Source organism: Acinonyx jubatus, chromosome A2 (genome assembly GCF_027475565.1).
Source record: "Acinonyx jubatus isolate Ajub_Pintada_27869175 chromosome A2, VMU_Ajub_asm_v1.0, whole genome shotgun sequence".
NCBI classification, from domain to species: domain Eukaryota; kingdom Metazoa; phylum Chordata; class Mammalia; order Carnivora; family Felidae; genus Acinonyx; species Acinonyx jubatus.
The window spans coordinates 70,657,758-70,674,241 of NC_069383.1; the positions used below are offsets into that span (position 1 = coordinate 70,657,758).

The 16,484-nt window shown below is 38.9% G+C and overlaps 1 long non-coding RNA gene across 1 annotated transcript in view; it reads right to left on the minus strand.

The window, feature by feature from the left end:
• The window catches only part of LOC128314788 (uncharacterized), a 236,153-nt gene that overhangs the window by 191,123 nt on the left and 28,546 nt on the right, over positions 1-16,484 (minus strand). Inside the window, exon 3 of the long non-coding RNA XR_008296833.1 lies at positions 15,522-15,582. This is a non-coding gene — a long non-coding RNA (uncharacterized LOC128314788). The remainder of the gene's footprint in view (positions 1-15,521; positions 15,583-16,484) is intronic.

Sequence of the window (16,484 nt, forward strand, 5' to 3'; positions counted from 1 at the left end):
GATGATCAAACTTTCGCTGCCTACCATTTTATTTTAGACCCTAAAAAGCACAACAAATTCAAAAGTTAATATAAAAAGGGAGGGCAACTACATCACAGTCTTTGTGTGCTTATCTTCATCCACCACAGTGGCTGATTAGCAGAGCTTTATCAGAGGATGTTAGAATGCAGACACATCAACAAAGCTCATTTATTAATTCTGTGAACAAAATTAGATCATCAGAGCTTGTTCCTAAATTTTTAGATCAAAGCTGAATATTAATAATAGACAATTTAAAACAAAGCAACGCATACACTACAGAAAACTCTCCTCTCCTCACTCCCCTCCCCGCTCCCCCACCCCCAAGCAGAATCTCTCTCTGTCTTTGAACCTATAAAGTTTGCTCTATTTGCCTACGTCAACTACACACAAGGGATCGTCTTGGTTATGGAAAGGGGATGTTTTCCAGTGAGACAACCAGTCACAGTCTGACTCCTGTGTGCTTTCTCATTTTTCTCTTTACTGCTCCTCTACATTATACCTTGTCTCCAATAAATATAATTTGTTTTTATGCCTCTGTGTGTCCACCCATGCCATTGTTTCCAACTAGAATATCCTTTCCTTTCCATTTTAACTTTAAAGTCATACCCATCTGTCAAAACCTGGCTGCAAATCATCTAACCTGGCCCTGAGAATAGGATATGATCTTGTCCATCTGTGGTCATTTGAAAAGGTTATTTTCAAAGTTTATGTGATAAGAATCATATGTAAATCATATTAAAACTGCAGATGTCTAGGCTTTATTCCTAATGATTCTGATTAAGCAGATCTGGGATGGGGCTCCATAACCTCCATTAAAAAAAAAATACCAGTTAATTCTGATGCACCAAGTTGGTGGACCATTCCTGCTACAGACTGAATGTTTGTGTCTCCCACCACCACCAAAGTTATATGTTGAAACCTAATCTCCAATGTGACAGTGTTGGGAGGTGTGGCCTTTGGTAAGTGATTATTAGGTCACACAAGTGGATAAAAAAAAAGAGACTCCAACCAAATACCATTTGAGACGGTTCTTTTTTTGTTCATATTATAAAAATATAAGACTTGGTCCCTATCTTTAGGATTGGAAAAAAAAATTGTTAGTCTTTGGGGCATTGTTCACATTCGTTGCTCGTGGTTGAGACTTGATACCAGTTAACTTACCAATACATTCAGAAGGAACTGAGGAGTCTAAATGTACGGTCTGGATTGTTTGACAAACAACTATTGGCTCAGTTCCTCCACCTATGAAAAAAATTAAGGTTTTTCATCAAACATACATCTAGCTAAACGTAGTGAACTAGTGCTTTGCAAAGAAGCCTGGGCCGTATTTTACTTAATTTGCTTAATTTACTTAATTTGCTTTGTATTAAAATTATTCAATTAAACCTGGGAAGAAATGTAAGGTGTTCCTCAAACTTTCATATGAAAGCCATTTTTCTAAAGGAGTTCCTGTATGAATACACATAGCATTCTTTCAAAAATTAATAGTCTCGACCTGAAAAATATCATAGCACTATATATTAATTATCCAAAGCAGTGACTTTATTTATGACCTCTTTGACACAGTCTTCACCTCAGTAGTCTCAACTCCAGAAGCCGTGAAGAAAATAGAAAAGGACCTGAATGTAGGTTTTCAACTGGAACTGTGTTTAATTACTTCTGTTCTACACTATTTGTGCTGTATGGTCAGTAACATGCTAATGAGTTTCAATTAAGTTACCTTCACAAAACTAAGTTACCTTTACAAAATTCGGCTGAGAAACAGAAATTGGGTCATAGAAGGTGGGATGCTAAATAAATACTGTCTTGTTATCAGTGAATATATATGCTTAACCCCTTTAATTTTCCATTATCTGTGATTCAGAAGCACTGATGTGTGTTACAGGGTTAAGGTCATGATTACAAGTGGCTGAGAAGGAAGGAAGAGAATTAATAGGCTAAACAACTGTAACTCTAATATGTTCTATGAAACCTGAAAGGTGTGCTTTGGACTGTTGCACCCTGAGCCTTGTCAGCAGAATGCTAAGGTGGGAAGGTGACTGGCCTGAGAGAAAGGGCTGGAATTAGAACAGCATTTGTCAGCATGTTCTTCACAGAACACTAATCCTTTAAAAATAAGAGAGGAAAGAAAGTATTCCATGGTCAAAGAATTTAGGACACATTATATACTCTATCTCCCCATCCCACCTTGGAGATTTATACAACTTTCTGAAATTCCTGCAATTGAGGAAAGGCAAAAAAAAGTATTTAAAGTTTTTACTCAGTATCTCCTGATACTTTCCTGAACTAAACCCTTATTTTGAGCACCATCCATGGAATCTGGGAATGTAAATTTGGGGACGATTCCTTCCATCCCAGAACTGATAAGAGTAGCTCACTGTCCACTATTTATACAAACCATGTGGTTTATACTGAACACCTGTTCTGTTTCTGGGGGGTCTGGGATTTAGGCATGTGCTAGGCAGAGGTTGCCTATAATACCAGCCCCCAATAAAAACCCTGGACATTTGATATTTAATGAGTTTCTCTGGTTGTTAACATTTCACATGTACTGTATCAGTGCATTACTAGGGAAATTAGGTGCGTCCGTGTGATTCACTGGGCAAGGAAGCTTGTGCTTGGTTTTCCCTCTGCTGATGATGCTTGGTAGCTTTTCACTCTAACAAGTCATAACTGTGAGTACTAATATCTTCTGAGTCCTGTGAGTCTTCCTAGCAAATTACTGAACCTCAGGGCAGTGTTGGGGACCCCAAATACACGTGGTGTGCAAGAAAATGATGTCTCTACCCTTGAAGAACTTACTATCTAATGACGTAGATGACAAACCAGCATTTAGAAAAATGATCACTTACACTTACAATTAAGGTAAATACATATTTTTTTTAAAAAAGGAAAAGTGTAGGTTTCTATGGAAGAAGTAACAGCAAACTGAATCTACATTGGGAAAATAGGCAAAAGCTGTGCTGAAGAAGTGAGAATTAGGTTGAGTCCTGAAGGATGGGTAGGAGTTACTCAAGACAAAAGGAAGGTGATGAGCAATTTGAACAAAGGGAACAACTGTGAAGGTTCTGAGACTTACTGAAGATGGTACATCTAATAAGCAACAGACATTGACATTCTGTTGCTGTGTATATCAGAAGAAAGACCAGTTATGCTGAGATATTTATACGCTGAGATTCATTCCAAAGTCAAAAAATCTGGCTTCTTTTATACATACCTTATTAGCCAGCAATTGCACCCCAAATTATATACTCAACAGAAATGGTGTACATATATACACCAAGTGGATATACAATAATGTTCACAGCAACCAAAAACTATAAATGACACAAATGTTTTCTACAGAATCTGGATAAAATATTTATATAATGGAATATTACACAGCAGCAAATTTGGGGGGAAATATTGGTACATGCAACAAGATGGGTCAATCTCAAAAACATAATGATAAGCTAAAGAAATCAGACATAAAAGAGAACGTTTATACCAACTTATGAGACTGAGAATGAAGTGCTACCTACTGCACTAACAAGGCACCTTATACCAACTTACATTCTTAAAACATGTAAAACTAATTCGTGGTGACAGAAGTGAGGATTTGATTACCCTGAGGAATAGAGACTGGAAGTAGCACAAAAGATCTCCAGGGTGCTAGTAATATTCCATTTCTTGACCTGGGTAGTGGGTACATGATCTGATTGGTAGATGTGATCCCAACCTGTGATGTCATTAAAATAAAATCACATTCGTTTCAGTTGACTCTCAGTTATTCACTGCCTAATCATCTAGCCTATGAGTTTCCTAGACTTCATCTCTTCTCTTCCAAACTGTTAACCCATGGCAAAAGATGTGGAGATAAAAGAAAAAAACAATTATTATTATTTTTTAATGTGGCACTGATAGTGATAGAAAAAAAGAACAGAATATGCCTTTAAAATTTACGTCATAGTATAGTTTTTAAATTGTCAAAGTATTGGGGCGCCTGGGTGGCTCAGTCGATTGAGCAACCAACTTCGGCTCAGGTCATGATCTCATAGCTCGTGGGTTCGAACCCCGCGTGGGGCTCTGTGCTGACAGCTCAGGGCCTGGAGCCTGCTTCAGATTCTGTGTCTCCCTCTCTGTCTGCTCCTCCCTTGCTCACACTCTGTCTCTCACTTTCTCAAAAATAAACAAAGATTAAAAAAAATAAAATAAATTGTCAAAAGTATTGCCACTGTGTATACTAACTTCAGTCTCTAAAAATTTATTTTGATTACTAAAAATAACTCATTTATTGGCTATATATCATGTAATAAAGTAGGCATTGTATAAATATGTTAATATATGTGCCTGTATATGTAAAATATATTTTTGTAAGATACAAATATATGTAAAATTAAAAATTTCTTGCAGATAGAATCATCTTATTGAATCCTTATATCAAACTAATTGAGTAGATTTTGTTAAAATATTTTGTAGATAAGAAAACTGGCTCAGTGAGGTTATGCTATTTGTGTAATGTTATGCAAAATGAAGCTGAAATAGGTTTGATACCTGGGACTTTTTGCCTCCAAGGCCCCTGCTTTTTATCTACATTATCCCCTCCTGTTGGTGGTGCCTTTAAAGCACAGGTTTTTCATCCATGCCTCCTAAATGGATCTGCTTTGGTGCTGACCACTGCAACAGCTCCTTCATTAAACAAATACCTAGGCCTAATTGTCTTTCTTTTGCACATGACAAAGTCTACATCATAAAGAAAACATATGTAAGCTATTTATTTATTCACTACATCTCACTATTTGCCCCATACAAAATGCCTGATAGAAAACTATTTTTCTGTGTGGTGAAATCACAGCTTCAAAGCATTTAAAATTTACAACATTAAAAAGATATGTATAAAAGGGCTTTCATGGTTCAATCTTTTTTCACAGAAGTCTCAGTGCTCCAGGGACCCATCAACCCCTCCCCCCACATTTTAGAAGAGATCCCAGTCTCCCACCCCTAGACCCCAGATCCTGGTCCAGGATTGTTAAAGATTTTTGTCTGAGACTTCCCTGAACTAAGAAATGAAACAAGACCCTTGTCACTAATTAAAGAATATAGATGAGGTAGAGGAACAGAGGTAATAAGGTAGTGGGATAGAGGCTAAAAGCTCAGGAAGCCTTAGGAAGGACAGAAAGTGTTACAGGACAGGTTGGAGTGGATAAACAAACACTTCACAGCGCTGGGATTTAGATAAGAAAACAATGATGAGACCTTTTTCAGTTCTGCCTAAGAGAAGGAGGGCATTGGCTGTTGGGAACCGCATACAAGGTGATTAACAAAGAGGAGACACAATCAGCTCACTGCTTCCGTATCATAGACCCAGCCAGCATCTGTGGGCTTTGCTCTCAACCATTTTATGTAAAAGAAGTTGATGCAAAAGACCATTAATAGATGTAACTACCCCAAGAGCTGTTCTAACTTAACACCTTAAGGCTTCACAGAGATGTAAGCTTGCTGAGAGAGGCGACAAGATTGAGGGCTTGCAGGGCAGGTGGGATTGGTGGCGGAAAGGTAGTGCGCAAGGGAAGGAAATGGGGAAAATCACTGTATATGAGAATGCTCTCAATAAGTAGGCTGGTCACAACCTGTCTATGAACAAACTTAAGAACTCTGTGTATCTGACTTTATGTCTCTTTTCCTCTCCATTCTGCTATCACTTCCCTGGAGCCTTTTGTCTCATCTGTAAAAGAAAGGCATAGAAATGGATAATCTCCAAGGTCCTTGGCAGCTCTGACAGCCTATGACTAATCCTTACGTGTGAATGCAGTGCTTCATAGTGTATGTAATACCACATTGCCTATGGGGAGAAAACTAGGCTGCGGTGTAGAATTATGAATTTGACCTTTGAAATGTAAACTGTTTTGATTGTATTTTTACTGTTTTCCTAAGGGAGCCGTTCATGTTGTTTTAATACTTGGAAACTAAACATAGTTCTTAAAGCGAATTGGTGAAAATGACGATTATCCATCATTCAGCACTGAGGTCTGTCTCAAGGGCTGGTTAGAGGGCATGTGGCTATCTGAGGCAGAGGAAATGAAGCAGGAGAGGAAGTTTATTATGCCAAATGCAGTGCCCACTAGAAATCCAAGAAAGCCCAGCCTCTTGAGCTCAATGGGATTTTGAACCACTTGGTGTTTGAAATAATTCACTCTTGCCTAAAGGTATAAAAAAATATCTTTCCAATTTTCCTCTTGAAATATCTCCAGCTGTCCCAGACATTTTAAAAAATAGCAGTATTTGGATGTATTGTATTTTAAGAAGAGCCAGCGAGGTTCAGCTTACATTTGCCTTAAGGCTTTGTGACTTTACGTTTGCAGTCAATTTGAAAAACAGTTTGAGATATCTGTTAAACGTTGAACACAGTGAGATTTACCCATCTCCCTTTTTGAGACTACAAAATAATCCTGTATATTTTGATAAAGAGCCAATAAATTGGCCCCTAGGAAAGAAGCAAACCATATCCATATTTCTAAATGCTTCTGGCAAGAGAGTTTGCTCTATTTTGGACACACAAATTGAACCCAGCAATAGCTCCAAAATCCATCTTTTGTACAACCTAAGAAAATTCTTAGTTCAGAATGGCCTAGAGGAAAACGCTGGAGTACTATATGAATCATGTGGGATCTACTTAGGGCATGACTACTACTATATTCTGCCTAATATGTGACATTTGCATCAAGAATTCTATGAATTACAGATATGAACAGAGCTGTTCTATTTATTACATCAATTTATTTGTTGAGGCAATCCAGACACTCATTCTTAAAGGGTCTGAGCCCCTGGTCACTGTGTCTTTTCATATTGGGACTGCTGCACTTATCCATTTGCCATAAAAAATCATACAGGGTAGTAATGAGATATGTTCCAGTGGATCACCCAGTTGTCAATGCATTCTTCCTTTCCTCCATGTAGGGCTTCTTGTCCCAGTAAGAGACCTGTCTATCCCTGATTACTAGGATCAATTATTTCTTACAGGTGACATCTTTCCTAGCCTTCTGGTCTTTTGGTACAAGGAGTCTGAAGTAACCAAAAGGCAGCCATGTTTAAAGTTTAATAGGAGTCTTTTAGCCTCCCTGAAAAATACATTACTCCTATAGGAATCAGGACTTCTAAACCAAAATTCCTTAAGTTTAATAGATAGAAAGCACAGATTCTTGAGGTTGGTGCCTGAAAGTAGCACCTGTCTCTGCACCCAGGCAGTCTATCTATTGGGAACATAGCACCATATAAAGATCATTGATTTAAGGTTGTACTGTCTTTGCAAAGTATCATCTTCCACCTGGTGCCTCATCTATTCATTCAAAAGGTCATCTATCACTCTATATGACTAGCAGCTTCAGTGTGTATGTAGATCCTATGGTTATACATCCACTGCTACGCTCTCTATGATGGTTAACTTTATGTATCAATATGACTGGGCACAGGGTGCCCAGAGAGTTGGTCAAATATTGCTCTGGGTGTTTCTGTGTTCTGTTTGGAGGGTGTTTTAGGTGAGATTAACATTTGAATCAGTAGACTCAGTAAAGCAAATTATCTTTCCTAATGTGGGTTGGCCTCATCCAATCAGTTGAAGGGTGAAAAGAATAGAACAAAGGGGTGACTCTTCCCTGAGTAAGAGATAGTTCCCCTAACTGATTGTCTTCAAACTGAAACATTGTTTCATCTTGCCTGAAGTTGTTCAAACTGGGGCATTCAGCTCTTCCTGACTCTACAGCAGCCTGCTGGCTTTCATACTTGAACTGGGACATTAGCTCTGCAGACTTTGGACTACATAGCCTCCATAATCATGTGAGCCAATTCCTTATAATAAATAAACAAACAAATATATAAATAAAACTCATACACACACCCTATTGGTTCCGTTTCTCAGGAGAACGCTAACTATACACTGTTTGCTACAAACTGAGTTCCTTGGTTCAATACAGTATTATTCAGAATTCTATATGATAGCAGTACTACCTGAGGCTGTACAAGCAGGAAAGGCAATCTCATACCCAAAATATCCGTCAATCACTGCCCCTTCCCGGGGGAATGAATCCAAGATAATCACGTGCTATCAATGGCTACTAATTCTACCCAAAGAATGGTGCTATATTAGGAACTCACTATTGGTTTCTGTTGTTGGCAGGTTGGGCCTTCAGTAATTGCTAGATAAGCTTTGGTTAATGTAGGCTCATGCTTTCACCTCTGCCAACATGGCTACTCTGTTCATGTGCCCATTGTGTCAGCACTAGGGCAGCCAATGGCAGAGGCTGGCCACGTCAACTTGCTGAGGTACCCTACATTTTTTTTAGTATTGCTCCCATGCAGAATGCCCTCTAGTAGGCATTATCATGCAGTACAAAGAAATTAATACTTTGTGCCCACCTCTATATGTATGCCTTCAGGCCTATTCTCCAACCTTCTGCTTTGTCCCCAATCTTCCCATTTCTCTCCTAGGCCCTGACCAACCAGCCAAGCCACTTGCCACTGCTTCTCAGTCTCTATATATTATCTTGCTCCATTTTTCTTTCCACATAAAATAGATAACCAGGTGCACCTCCCAAAGTTTTGCCTACTGGTAAAACTCTCACCACTGTTAAGAGTCATCTCCGAACAGAGCTATAGTATAACAGCAATTCATTATAATCTTTCACACATATCATATAATGAGCAGATTCATCTGTGAACAAAACTCAACCATTTTCCTCCTCCATCAACCGGTTATGTGGCTGCAGATGTGAACTGAGGGGGAAAGTATGGGGCAACGGTGGTGGATCTAGGGGCTCTGGGCTACCTTCCTGTGAAGTTTACTTGTGTCCTCTGGCCCTTCTTTTGCCTAATTCAGGATGTACTACTTCTATCTTACAATGGTTTTCTGCTGGGCTTGTTGACATTACGATTTGATGCATCTGATAATAGCCACCTCTAGCAGATTGTTACAACCCGTGGCTGATAGAATCAGCAAGAGTCAGCATCTGCTTTTTTTTTTTTTTTTTTCACAGCAATATTCTCAACTTTTGACTTTTTATGAAAGGGGAAGGAGGTATTTTCTAATAAACCAATCACTGAGAGATTTTAGAGATATCCATTATATCCAGAAACATATGACCTTATAAAAAGTAAAACAGAAATAAAGTAATAGAGAAGAAAAAGAAAAATGAAGAAAGAAGTAAAAAAGCAGCAGCCCTACAATTCAGGACATTGAGTGTATGACAGCTTCCCTTTAAAAGTTGTGGGCAGTTCAAATGAACCCTCACAAAACCAAACTGAGTGGCTTCTGGATTGCAAAGTAAGTTTTGTCACTGGTGGTGGATGTGAGGGATGTTCATCCGTCTGTCTATGTATTTACCTATTTATCTACTATCTCTATGTCTATCACATCAAGGAAGTTTAGAGGCCAGTATTCAAAGAAAAGAGACAAATTTGTGACTGGGTGTTGTAAGAGACTATGATTTGCTAATCATGACCTGCTTCAGGGTAAGGGTGTGTTTTTTCTCATCAGAAGAGGTGATTTTAGGAAACATAATATGACACCTGTGGTTCTCTGTTAGTTGACTGATGTCCAGTCTCACATCTATAGGCTTTAGAACACACTGAAAACTGACCATTCTTCTGACTGACATATTGTTAGGGAAGACAAGATCCTGGCTAGCATCTTTGGGATCTCTCAAACTATATCAGGAGAAATTTGGATAATGGTTCTCAGACTTCAGTGGATATATGAATCCCTTAAGAGTATATTAAATTCCTAGAAACCATCTTCAGAGGTTCTAATCCAGTGAATTGAATTTTGGCATTTCAGCAGGAAAAGCACCCCATGTGATTCTGCTAAAGGTGCTTGGGAACAACATCTTGAGAAACATGAATCTACTGGACCCACTTGAGGAGGAACTGACCAACTATAGTTCCATTCCCTATAACATTTTGGCCATTGAGAAGATCACAGTCATAATAACTCTTGGTGAAATGCATTTTGTGGTATATTTTAGTATTGACACACTTTTCAGGCAGTAGGAAGTTTTCTCCTCCAATGGAAAATAAATGAAATGTAGATCCAATTGAGTTTACTTTTTCTCTGTTCACTGAATGAAAGACAGACATCAGCAGCCAGAGAATTGTTTGAGAACATTTGAAATGATTCAAATAATGCTTGAATGGCTTGATTTGAACTTTGGCTTCTCGTTTAGGAATGCTGAGAATTCTAAAGGCATCTTGTCTCTCCATAGCTTAGACTGCCAAGTAACTGACCATGAGATATGAAGATAATTTTAAAGCAATATTTTGAAAAATGAAATGTGTACAATAAATTTATTTATTTTAAGTTTATTTTATTTATTTTGAGAGAGAGAGAGCATGCGCACATATGTGAGTAGGGGAGGGGCAGAGAGAGGGAGAGAGAGAGAATCCCAACCAGGCTCTATGCTATCAGCACGGAACCAGACTCGAGGCTTAATCCCATGAACCTTGAGGATCATTACCTGAGCCGAAATCAAGAGTCAGTTGCTCAACTGACCGAGCTGCCCAGAAACCCCTACAATAAATTTATTGATTCCATTTAGTCACTTTTTATTGACAAAGAAGCTCTCATTTGAATACCTGAATAAAATATTCATCAACTGATCATTTAAAGTACTACATATTGCTTTTATTTTTAGCTGGCTTTTTATTAATCAAACTTCCCTTCCTTCTTCTCTCCCTTCAAAGATTTCCTTCCCTAAAACATCTACAAAATGCCACCAAATTTAGAGTGCCATGAAATTTAAGCACACAATCACATATGCCTTTGCCCTCTCTATATGAAATAAGACAATGCATTGAAAGCACTTTGAAAATGTAAAATACTGTGTTGATATAAAATTACCATGATACCATTAGGAGGACTAAATGATTTTCCCTCTGCCGTGGTATAGGTTACCAGAATATATGGGTTTTTTCCTACTTTCTTTGTAGCTCTCATCTTTCCCAGCACAGGATGGAACAAACAGTAGGCACTTGTTGACTTGACAATATTTTATCACCAATTTTAAGTCCAGACTTATTCTTTAAAGTCTTCTCTCATTGAAATCTTATAAAATCAATTCCTATAATTATCATCTCTAGTTTAAACACAGCTGAAAATGACCATAAGAAAACGGGGTGCTCCTACATCAGAAATGTGTGGCATCTGGCCTTTCTTCCTTTTTTTCCTCCATGACAGAAATGGTATTTAACCTTGGGAGCTTTTTAATGATCAGCCTGAATATAGCTCCAAAATCCTGCTTAATGCAAACTCCAGGATTCCCTGTCACTCAGTCAGGGTTTCCTACCAATCTGTCAGGACTCAGGGTGACATCTTTACCATCTTTCTCCTAGGTACTAATTCCAGGTTATAGGTCCATCTGGACTTCCGGGAAAGAAACTAGTTATGGCATCATAAAATTTGGGCTTCTAGTGTTGACACTGCCATAAACAAGCTGTATGACCCTAGGCAAGTAATTTAATACATCAGAACCTCTGTTTTCTCATCTGCAACGTAAGTTATTTGAACCAGATGCTCTCAAGGTACCCAATGCCAGTTGTGAGATTTTGTGATTCAGTGAATGGAAGCCAGTCAATCACAGTCTGGTCAGGCTCTCAGCACTCATAAGAATCCAATAAAATATGCTTCTTTCTCATTCTTCTACCAGAAAAAGAACATTTATGTTTGACATATTTGCTAGACATTTCCATGAGCTTATGTTTGCAAATTCTTGATGATTATTTAATTTTTATAGTCCTCTGAGGAGAGCCATCATACTGGTTATAACTGAGGTAACTAAGCCTTGACTGCATAGAGTATTTGGAACGGTTTACCACAACCATTTTCTGGGTCCCACAAGAATGGCTCTTTGAGACAATAAATGTATCTATTCCTCAACCCTACTACAAACAGCCATGCTGTAGCTCTAAAGCAAAAACTTTATACCACATTTGATTTTTGTGATGCTTTGGACAGTGATGTTCTATGTACGAATCAGAAGATTCCCTATAGCAATCCAATCGGCTAAGGATGCTGTGGTTAGCAAAACCCCAGAGAATTAGCTACCCTGCTTTGTCCTCCTCCAGCCTTGAGCTCCCAGATGAGCACAACTGTTACCTTACATCTGGAGCCAAAAAGCTCCCATGCTTACTGGTGGCTTCATGACCAGCCCAAATAGACCTACCAGTAACTGTGAGGTAAGGATTGTATGCAATTGGGGATAGGAACACTGTGTAAACTGTAGAGCAAAAGAGTGGTAGTCTCTGTGAGAAAAAGAAAAACACTGGATAAACATGGCTAAAAATTGTTTGTGTCATAAAGACACATCCTGAACAGGCACATGGAAAGAAATATTCATAGAATATTCAGAGCTGTTTTGTAACTTCTTGACTGAAATGTAATGGATATCACATAGTGTTTGGTATCCATGACTAGTGCCCCCACAGCCACTCAGGAAGTCAGGCTTATCTGTAGGAGACCTGCTGAAGTGTGCATGCTTTCTTTCTGTTTCTGTTTCTCTTTATCCCTCCATTCTCTCTCTCTCTCCTTCTCCCTCAACCCTGCCCCAAAGCACACACCTTTATGACAATGGGAAAGTTTTGATCACAATGTTACTTCTGAGGACTTGAGACAGTCCAATTATTTTCTACAGCTTTCCAAACTGTTTCTTTTAGTGGGATATTTCCAATCTTAAAGCAAAAAGAAAATGTATGACTCATTATAAGGTTGACAAACACACTCACTGTGACAAAGCTCTTCTTCTCTATGTGCAGGTTATAATAAGTCATTCTTGCAACCCTGTTTGTAGATAGAGAGCCAATTTAATTTGTATTTTACTGGATATTCATTTAATCATATATTAACTAGGTGTGAACTGTATACAAATCTTATCAAGCAACTCAGAGACCTCACAATATACTTGGAATTTGTGTGGCATCTAAATTCACAAAGTGTCTGCCCGAGTGTGACAGAGTGTTAAGGAGTATTACTTTTGCAGAAATCTAACTCTATAAGAAAAATAGAGGGGAAAATATGAGGACAGGCAGGAAACTTATTAAATGTGTTTATCACTACACTTCTGGTTTTCTGAGGTAGAAAAGGATATGACTTGTTTTCTGAAGGAAGCAATTAATGTTGCATTGACCAGTTGATGCACAATGTCTATCTTTATGTTCCCCACAATTGCTTTGGAATATATGTACTATATTCTACATTTTCCCAGGAAAACAGGGTTTTAAGATCCTGTCTCTTCACTTCTACATGATATGTAAATATTTAACTACCTGGACTTTTCAAAGCATAAATTTGCATGAAGTATGATTTCAGGGATGAAGAAGTTAAAGGTCCAAGAGAAGCTGTCTTCAAATGAGCTGACCTCACCTGTTAAAGGATGTGGTTTGTCATGGTGACAGGAGGTTATCATAATCAGTAAAAAATAGTAGATTTATAAATATCTGTGAAAGTTTTTCCCCCCTTTGGCTCAAGGTAGAATGAGCCAAAATCATCTCCTGTGATATCTATAAGATGTACATCTGAAAAATCACTAGTACCTGGAATAATGCCTAGGTCATGGTAAGCTCTTGATCAGTATTTATTCTTGAATGGAAGTTAAACATTTTCAAATAGAGAGCAATATATTCTCGACATTATCCTGAAAATTTCTGCATTATCATGAAAGCCAAAAGGGACACAGCTAGAAGAGGTATTTAAATCACCATTCACAATCTGGGCCCCCTGAGTGGCTCAGTTGGTTGAGTGTCTCTTTCAGGTCATGATCCCATGGTTCATGGGTTTGAGCTCCACATCAGTCTCTGGGCTGACAGCATGGAGCCTGCTTGGAATTCTCTCTCTCAACCTCTCTCTCCACCCCTCACCCACCCATGTGTGTGCTCTCTCTCTCTCTCTCTCTCTCCCTCAAAATAAATAAATAAATAAATAACATTAGAAAAAATTAAAAAAAGAAAAAAGAAACAACAAATCACCATTCATAATCAGAAAAGGCCACCAGAAAGATCTGGAGACCTCCTACTGTGCCAGGCTGACCTTTTCATTGCTGGAGATGAAGGAGGGACTTGAGAAGTCTGCGACTGACACCTGGGCAATGTGAGTTATTCAGAACCCTAGGCAACAATTATTTACAAACTATTACAGAAGAATGTCATTGTTTCAAAACCAATAAGGCCATATGCACTGTGTCCAGTATGCCCTAAGACTGAGGTAAGAGAGGAGTGGCCATAGCAGCAATAACAACATTCCTTATCCCTTGGAGAGATCAAGCAAAACATAGAGAATGTGCGGGACTGAAGTCCCTCATTCCCAGTCCTGATCATATTGTGTTCTCCTTCCAGCCTCTGAGAGAAGAAGGCTTGGAAGGTGTTCTTGACTTGGTAGGTTTATGATAGGTTGCTGACTTTGGAGCTGCTCTCTGAGGGACCTGCTGATGTTCACCTATGAGGGCTCAATAACAGCAGCCAATGCTGATGAGAATGAATGATCACAGCACGCAGCTTTGGAAAAGAGACTAGGGTGACCAAACACAAGTGCAGGTGTCTGAGCAGTTAGACTAATTTCAGGCACAACTGCTGCCACATTTGATCTGGAAAAGGAGCCAAGAAAATTATGGGCAAGCTAGAACCTGAATGTAAATGTTGATCTAGTCTACTCATTTATAAGAGGATCATCACACAGCTGAAGACCATTTCTCCATTATAACTAAGCCACGTGGACAACAACATCTAACATGGATTTTCCTGTTTACAAACAGATGGCCTCCTTACAACACAGCAAGTTCAATATTATTTTACATTTAACCTATTAGGACACAGATGCTCTCTCTGATAAGCCTGTGGTCATGCAGTTAACCAAGGCTTCTCATCATTCTTTTTTTTTTTTTTTTATTCACTTTATTTTCAGAAAGAGTGATCGTGAGTGGGGGAGAGGCAAAGAGACAGGGAGAGAGAGAATCCCAAGCAGGCTCTGAGCTGTCAGCACAGAGTCTGGCACGGGTTCAAACTCATTTCAGATCATGACCTGAGCTGAAATCAAGAGTCAGATATTTACCCAACTGAGCAAGCCAGGTGCCCCAAGACTTCTAGTCATTCTAACCTGTTTTGTTGCAATACACTAAAGCTGTCTTTTCAGAGATCACATTCAACCTTTCTTTTCCCTTGATTTTATAGCTTGTCATGTTCCAAAGTAAAAATAGCAGGGGTGCCTGGGTGGCTTCAGTCGGTTAGGCGTCTGACTTCAGCTCCGGTCAAGATCTCACAGTTCATGGGCTCGAGCCCTGCATCAGTCTCTGTGCTGACAGCTTGGAGCCTGGAGCCTGCTTTGGATTCTATGTCTCCCTCTGTCTCTGCCCCTCCTCTGTTCATGCTCTGTGTATCTCTCTCTCTCAAAAATAAATAAAATTTAAAAATTTTTTTTAAATAGTATTACCTTACCATTTGTAATTCTTGAAATTCTCTTGAAAGAATATTGAAAGTAAATTACTTACAATCTGAGAAATCTGGTTCTCTTTGGACTGGAGAAAAAAAATATATGATCACATCTTCACCCTTCAAGAAAAGATTAAGTACCATTTACATAGGAAAGGAATTTATATAGGAAAAGTTGCATGCTACATTTGACATTTGACAAGGAATCAAAAAGTTCAAACAGCACTAAGTTTTTACCATATGAATTGAGTTGCTGTGAATGAAGATGAATTTACTATAGGTGCTCTCTTTGGGAGGAGTGCAACTTGTGTTTCACAAAAAAACTCAGCAGGAAGTTGGCAAATACAGCCATAGGGATTAATGCAGTCAATAAAGGTCTGGTTCTCAGTCCTTCCCACTAACTCCTCTCTGCAGCTGCCACCACCAGGAAGCTCTGTTCCGACCTGGGCCAGAAGTCACCTGTGAGGATGGAACCCAGTCACTCTGCTTAGGAAACCCGTCTCAGAAGTAGTCTCATCTCTCATCTCACAGTGGCTCAGTCCAATGTCCTTGACCAATACTAAGTCTTATTCCTGAATGGCCTGTCTGCTGAACTCCATACTTCATGCATAACAATTTGTGGTGCCCTCTGGGCCCACCATAAAGCTGCATTGTATGCCTAGATATCAACTGGAATCAGAAAACCAGACAAGACACACTGAAGAGTCCACCTCTAGCCCAGGAGTTCTTACACAGCATGAAAGGACACGTTTATATTTATTTTCTGGCCACAGGCTTCTGGCTGTCATCCCTATTCACCAATGTTTTTTTCTGTACACAGGATGAGGGGATGCCTTTTTTAGTTGGTAAAGTCTGTAATATTGAAAAGTTGTCATAGAGAATGGATCCATCTGACAGTGAATCAATGGTGATTATGAAAGCACCCAGCCATCTTATCCACCTGTGTGGTTGGGAGTAAGAACACCGATTCCTTGAATACAGCAGTCATGGTCAGATTACCTCTGACTCTAAAAATAGACACA